This window comes from Dreissena polymorpha, chromosome 9, assembly GCF_020536995.1.
Source record: "Dreissena polymorpha isolate Duluth1 chromosome 9, UMN_Dpol_1.0, whole genome shotgun sequence".
Classification (NCBI taxonomy): Eukaryota; Metazoa; Mollusca; class Bivalvia; order Myida; family Dreissenidae; genus Dreissena; species Dreissena polymorpha.
In genome coordinates, this window is record NC_068363.1 from 42561689 (window position 1) to 42570318 (window position 8630).

The window sequence follows — 8630 nt, forward strand, 5'->3', positions numbered from 1 at the left end:
AAATATCAATATATAAACATTATTACACGAAGGGATATTTATTTTATATATTTCTTCGTCCTTAGTGACATTTCACCGATTTATATATACATGTAATGAATTCTTCAACGTTTGCAATGGATTGAACCTTATTTAAATGTGTCATACATCGACAATTTGAGCAGTTATATGAAACCATTTAAATTGAGAAAACTTCAACATTAAAAATCCTCTGTGAAGAAGTTACTTCAATAAACATTATATCCATATTATGTCGCAAATGCTTAGTACATGTCGTTATAATTGCCTCTCGATAACATGTTTTGCTAGGAATATGATTTTATGCTTTAAAGAAACTTTTATTCTGCTATAAAATCAATGCATGCTATTGTTTTCGTATTCGATTGATGTTTATATTTGGTTGAAATTAAAATGTTCGTCAGTAAAACATTATCGACACAATCATCAACAACATCAGCACTCATGTAACTCAAACCAAGAATATGTTTAGAAAAAATATTCGGCGTATATCCTGACTTCGAAATAAAATTAGAAAAAATACGTTTTAAAATAATTTAATTGAAAACAGGTTTGATAGTTTTTTCCACATGTTAGTCGCATATCCACCGCATGAAATGTTTTTTAAGTGTACGTATACTAAAACCACACACTAGTGTTCGTACATAAAAATTATACCACAGGAGATCACATCATATGTGCCCGCATATGGCTTATAATGAGTGTATTTCTTCACGATCCGAATATATTGTATGTTAACATTTGATTAACACACAGTTTTCATTCGTTACATTCAAATCACGCCTTCAGAGCCGCGTCATTGGTCTTATGGGTTTGGCGAGGAGCTGATCTGCCATCTATAAAATCAAGCAAGGTTCGTGGTCATAGTAGGTATGTCCTGACCAGACTGCGAGATCCGCAGGCTGGGCTATAGATACATTTTCCGCATATGGCATAGCACCCATTTTCGCATGACGCGTGTCCTCAAAAATCTTATTTCTTCTTGTAAATGCAACAACTAAGCACAATACTTTTTGATAGAAAAATGAAGTCAACTGTGTTATTAATAGCCTACTTGTAAATTTCGGTAGCCTGTTCACGCTTTCAGGTGCGATTTTCAGACGGTCTGACCGAGTACGGCAAATATGTGTGGTTAGAAAATAAAACGTTTTCGTCGTATCATGGCAATACACAATTATGGAAGTGTTTGATTTTTCATCATCGAAGCAATGCTGTGTTATCAACGTTTAATGATAGTCGATTATGTCTTTCCCGGACGATTTGGTGACCGAGTACTGACCTTAAAATTAATGGAGATTAATGTTAACGCGTAATTGTAAGTGGGTCCAAATTTTTGTGTATATGTCGTATAAAAATGCAGACAGTAGTCCGGAATTCCTTACGCTGAGCAATGTTTCATCCTTTACGCTGTTCACAGATGCAGTGATGTGAACATAGTTCTGCGGACTTTCTCTCAAAACAGCCAATTCAATATTTAATGTACTAATTCGGATCTGCTGGCGTCATGTAATGGTGATTTAAGGTGACAAGCTGGGTTAAACAGCTATGCCGAAAAAAAACCACAAGTTTTCAGAAATAATGTAGAAAAGAAGTCAACGTTCATTTGAATGGTAAGCAACACCATAATATTAATAAATATATAAACGCAAAATTAAAAATACCAAAGAAACGAGTTTCTTAACTTAAAAATAAATCTATGAAAGGTTTCGGTTATGACGTAACCTGACCGTGGCTCATGCATCCGATGACTTCATAAAATGTTTAAAGTCGCTCTGTCTGTCTGCCTGTCTGTCTGTCTGTCTGTCTGTCTGTCTGTCTGTCTGTCTGTCTGTCTGTCTGTCTGTCTGTCTGTCTGTCTGTCTGTCTGTCTGTCTGTCTGCCTGTCTGGCTGCCTGCCTGCCTGCCTGTCTGTCTGTCTGTTGTTGTGTGTATTTGCCGGGTACATTTGAATTTACAGAGTATCTGTATGACCTTTGAAAGGAGGTTTTGGCCCCGATGAGTATGTAACTTTTCCGGGAATCCATACTGAGCAAAATAGTGATCGCGCGACGTATTTCGGGTGGTTTTGTTCTTTGGAATTTCCCCAGAACATCATGACAATATTCGTCAATTACCAAGATGTTTTCAAAATCTCCCTTGGTCGTTTTTAAGGAAAGAAATGCAATTTAAGTCAATTCAATTGGGAAAGACGAGTGATTATTTACTAAACCAGTTGCTCGCTCTGGTACAGTTTTACGCCGGACTAACCGCTGACATCCCTTTACCCACCGCGGACATATTTGACCATTTACGGTCAATTAAATCTATCTCGAAAGAGACTCAATGATCGGTCAATGAAGATTGTAAATTTCTGCTAACCTTTTACTACACATGCATGTGGAAGAATACCATCTTAATGATTTTAATTACTGTGCCTAACTTCTAAACCTCGGGGTCCAGAGCTGGTTTCTGAGCTGGATAAGGTAGAGAAGCCGAAGGTACAAACTGCTTTCTATTTGATAAACCTGGATCGGATTCTTGACCGTTCACGAAGTCTCGGGTCTTAATGACGGCGATTCTGTAATTATCACCGCTGTGACTTAATCCGCGTACAATTTTTTTCACTGAGGTCATTAACAATGTGAAATAACATAGCGTACACGTGACGACTCAGCGACGACCTGTTAATAAACTCCGAATCACATACACATGGCGTATATGGGTTTTTTCTTTCACGCAGATCGCTCACATCATATTATCTATATATTTTACATAGACCTTTTATGACAACAACATATAAACTATAAATTCCAGTTAGCCGTTACCATGCTTAATTGTGTCTGAATTTGTCATTCACGTAAGAAAGTGATATTTGAAAATTGCACGCTGCTGCTTATTTAAATTCAGGTTTGATTTGTTTATTACTGAACGTAAATAAACAGCATTTCATGATAACTTCTCATATTACACACTTCTTTTTACAGTTTATAATTCGTATAATCTCTTCGGTTTACTTTTAAGAATTAGGTCACAATAGACTTAAAGATTTCCCAAACAAAGTCAATGTAAAAGCAATAATTTCATCAACAAATAGAGTTAGACTTTTGCGCATTTCTAAAAGAGCATTCTAAGCCGACATGATATTAATAATAAAAACAATATGTCATATGTTGCATAGAACTCAACGCGAATCAACGGCCACTGTTAAACGTTAACTTTTTACCAGCTTCTTTCCAGTTGATGAGGGTTTCACACAAACTGTCAAAGTTCCATGTAGTTCTACCTTAAAGACACGCAGTCATTTTGTTCTACACAACGATACTTTTCCTACCACAAGCGTAAAGAAATATGATAAAATAAAGTCATTACAAGTGCCCAAAAGTGTCTTAAAATATACGATGGTCTTTTTTGAGAGAGTAAGGCATTGCGCACGAAAATATTAAGTAAACTGTAACCATATTGCGAGATTTTTCCCCCACAAAAATACAATCTTTATAAGCTATTATTTTTGTATACGATATAATTCTCCGTTCCGCATCGTTCGTGATTTTTTTTACAAATACAGCAACATACATGCAATTATTTATTGAAATAAATACATGTATTTCTTGCTTTTTGTTGAGCACAAAAGGAATAGTTGCTGTTCGTATTTTTTGCGTCTATGATATGTCTAGATACATTTGCACTATCGTAACGATATAATGTATCGGTGAACATCTCTCGCGATGAACTGATGTTGTTCAATAATTGCCGCACGGCAGTTTTCAATACTAGCTGCACGACGGTATACCGGTATATACGTATATAGACGTATGGCCCTTCATTGAGACTGAACAACGACACCAAACTTATATAAGCAATTATTGTATCATCACTATATATGAATACACGATCCTTTACGTATGTACTTATATCCTTATCTTGCAATAGCATGGGGCACATATTATGTAAACAACATGGCACCTGTCTCAGCAGCAATGGCACAAAAACGTTTTGCATATTAAAACAAAACATGAAACTGTGTTAACAGATAAACACAACGAATCTTTTGAAGACAACTACAGTTTTTATAAAATGATGATAACTGCTTAAGCTTTTGAAAGAGCGTTGAGTTTGTCCTTGAATAGTCTGACTGCCTCTACTATAATCTGATATAAAACATAAATAGCTTTGATTACATCAATTTACGGTATATGGCTGTCTAGAAAAAGTTAATAAGTGGCAATACATTTTGAAAGGGCTGTGGACTATAATTTGCAAAAATAGTGTGATTTTGATAAAAGTTTTCGCCTGTAATGTAAAGGTTGCAAATTACATAATTCTATTCCTGAAACGCTGACACTAGATTTACCAATGCTGTTATCGAAATGAACTAAACCACGATTGAAAATATAAATGTATTCATCTGCATATACAAAGACGAGCCAGAAATTGCATTTGGTATGTTATTACATGTGTTGATTTATTTAACGTACATAATGCATGTAAATTAATTGATCATAAAAAATAAAACGAGAATATGGATGAACATGTTCAGCGTTTTTATTTTATGCTTCACGATTGTTTATAGAGAAATATCAGTGGATTAACATTGATAATTCATTGTTACAAACACAGGGTGCAGACTAAACGGGGTTTTCAGGGGCTTGCACACGGGCTGGACAAAATGTAAACACACCGTTAAAAACTTTATTTTTGCAAATATCTTAAATTATTGAAATTCATTTGAAAAAATATTTTGTGCAGAACAGTTTTTCTTGAAGTTATTGCCGATATCTTCAGGTATACGAATAAATCCTTCAATACGTCTGAAATCGGTGCCAAAATTTTACGTTGCGTGAAGCATAACCGTATAAATAAATGCAGTAAACATAATATTATCATTTTTGAAGAAGAACACAAGTTATTCTGATGTATTTAACAATGCCATAAGCAGCATAAAAACCTGTCTTTAATGCATTTTCGAAATTCTTAAGAAAAATAGTTTTAAAAGGTTATTCGAAAAAACACAACTTATGTTTTAGTCACAAATAATCCGGTCCGATCTCCAGGCATCGGGAAGACTGGACACGTCGGAGCCGTCCGCCGTCTAATGAGTGTATGAATTAATGATCACTATGCCACCCTACTTAATTTTTCTTATTGACTATTCAGTTTTACTATCAGAATGAACAAATACACTGTAATTGTGTCGAGTTACATGTGACTCAATTATACAACTCACCGAAGCTGGTGTCTGGCATTGAACATGGTATGCTTCATGAACTGGAAGGGGCTGTGTGTTGTAGGCAACTGGAAGGGGCTGTGTGTTGTAGGCAACTGGAAGGGGCTGTGTGTTGTAGGCAACTGGAAGGGGCTGTGTGTTGTAGGCAATTGTGGCAAGAGTGCTCAAGTCTGCGACACTTTCAGTTGTATTTATTGGTGTTGCCGTTAATGGTCCATTGAAGTCTGTAGAGGGCTCGACGAAATGTTGCCACTGTGTGTGTAGTCTTCTTAGCCTTATGTAGGACCTTAAACTACAGCATATTTAAATTTAATTATACATAGTACTTATTGTAAACTGGTAATGTAAATTAAATGTTATGCCACTGAAAATTATAATAGAAAGCTGTACCTAAAACGTGCAATAAAAACAGTACATTGGTTAGAAAAACTGCAAACTGAACACATTCTTGTACAGAGAAAAAAACAGCTGTCTGGCACACTAATCGCCGGGCGATTACCGGGCGTTGATCGACCGATCTTTTTTCGGCGTAAGCTGAATAAGCCAGCTTTTCACCCTGACTTGACCTTTGTAAGTGTCCAATAATACTCAAATCAAATTTCCCGCGGCTAGCTACGAATGAATGCACTTCATTTATTCCATTGGCTGATTTGAGTATAACACCAGAACATTGGAAACATATCCGCGTCTTTGTAACACTGTTTTACTGCATGAAACAATTTTATCTCTAATGAAAAGGCCCAATAGATAGAACAGTTTTACAATCAATTTTCGACATAAATACAGTTTGTGCGTTCACCTTTTATTTTCAGAGAATTACCAGCGCAAAAGCGTTTAACTAAAGGCTATGTTGTCATATTTAGTACTTACTTGCATTGCATTTCAACCCGCGAGATTTCGGGTCAATACGCGGTCATTTTGTGAAAGTCAGAGTTTATATACAGTTCATCACCGGAGTTCGCAAAAGGGGTTGCGATCATTGTGTCTTACTGACAATAACGTAGTGACTGTAATGCATTGCATTCCAATCCGCAAGGTATCAAGGTCAGTTTGCGGTCAGTTGCAGAAATCTTTATATAAACGCCGTCTCGTAAACTTTGTGCACTTGAAGTCTGTTTTGATCAGAAAGATACTAAATAAAGATATTCGGCGATATTATTGTGGTATGTCAATCATCGATTTTTAATATGGTTTCAAAATTTGCATGATAAGGACCAATTTTGATAAAATTAATTAGAAATATTTATCCATTTAGACCAGTTTATTAAGCATGACCACAATAATTCGCTATACTATAATTATGCAATTAAATAAGATTCGAGTATTGCCGGCTGACCTATATGCACTCGTTTATTTTCATGTTTCTTGTGTTTTTCTATTCTGTAAATATAGATATCTGAGTAATAATATCACATAAAGCAAAATAAGCCACGAAATCTGGCGCAACACCCCGTAATTGATTTGCTTATGATGTAGCTAACAACTGCGCAGAAAAAAGGCATCCGCTACTTTTTATCTCATAGAGATAACTTTTGATCGTTCATAAACATCGACCACAATCAACGCCGTATATCTTTTTTAAAGATATTTCTTGTTCTATCTCAACTCGATTCCTGACCCGACGTCGGAAAAACTTTGAAGTGAGAGTTAAAATTAATCCGGACGCCGCCCGATGCTAAAAATGACCAGGTGTCCGTGCGATCATCGGCCGGGACGCCCGATGAGCGTTAAAAAACTTCGTCCGCTGATCTGACGGTGATTGGTCTCTATTTATGACTGAGGCATAACTCCACAAACTCAATAATTGATCATGCACCCTGAAACAATGCAAATAAACAGTGAAAATTTTAAGTTTTACTGTTAAATGAAGTCATTTTTTGGACGAAATGACATCATTATTCCAGCGAAGTTCTTAAGCTGAACTATTAAATCATGCAAATAAACGGAGAAAAAGCATAATATATATTATTTTTATGTTTTTGGATTCCGTGAAAAATCGATTTCAATCACTCATGATTATATACAAATATATTTTCACACGTGGCTGCACAAATCGTGAAAATAGAATCATTCATGAATTAAAATCGATATTACACCGATTCGAACAAACATCGTCTATATAATCGTAACAATATGATTATTTATTTTAAGTGTTTATCAATTAGCATTAAGGGTGACCATTTAAAATGTTTATAATCTTAACATTAAGAGTGAACATTGTATTAAGTGTTTACAATCTAAATATTAAGGGTGAACATTTTGAAAGTTTATAATCTCAACATTAAGTTTTCACTTAAAGCATGATAAAGTAGAAAAGGGTTTATTAATTAGCTTGTACATCCAGAAGGCAAAAAAGCCTAAGTGGACACGGCAAGCACACAGTGTTAACAACGTACAAAGTTAATGATTTTACAAATTATAGTTATACAAAGAAGTAAAACGTTTTGTTGCGATACATACATGAATTTACACTTGAACTTTAATTAATTAAATATCGAAATTATATATGTAATTTTACGTGGCGTGTAAATATGGCATATTTAATATGTCAAAATTACGTCAAATTGTAATGAGGCTTAAATTTAATTAATGCAATATACCAAACAAACTGTAATTAACATTTACTAGGCCTTCATAAGTCAAGTGCAATAATAATAATACTTTGTACTAATCCGGTGTAACAAATTCGTTTGATGAGGACCATTCTAATGATACTAGTACATGTAAATATACATGTACATCATATGTTTTAGAGTAGTAGTACAGTTTGTGATAGTAACAGACTTGAAAAATACTTGTTGACATTTAGATGTTCTATAATACAAGTAAATTACTAGTATTATAGTATATCACATGCATGTAATAATAGCATAAACATCAGCCCTTGCATGCTACCTATTCGAAAGGATGGGTATGCATGTACATGTTGCGATCGAATCTGAAAGGAATGATAAATATAACAGCTAAAATGTTTTTGTAAAAGTGCATTATTTGATGTTATTAGCTTGATAAATTTGTACATCATCCTACATTCATACATCCTTTTATTTTTAATCATACCATAATCAAACATGATTGGATTAAATGATCACATTATGACTTATACGCTTTAAGCAAATTTGATTACATTAAAAATTGACTCTCAAGACAAATTTAAAGACATACAATTATTTATCATTTTCATAATAACTTTTAATAACACATCGATACTGATTTTACAATTTAAGAATATTAAAGAGGATATGACTAGAAGCATTTTCTGCAGACCTGAATATGAATTAATAGTCATTTACGACGAATTAAATTAAATTAAGATTAGCGAAGAATTTTCTAAATTGTATTTAAAAAAAGTATCCGAAGAAGACAATTTCTTCGCCATATGTTCAGGTTCTTTTTCTGAGTAATCAAC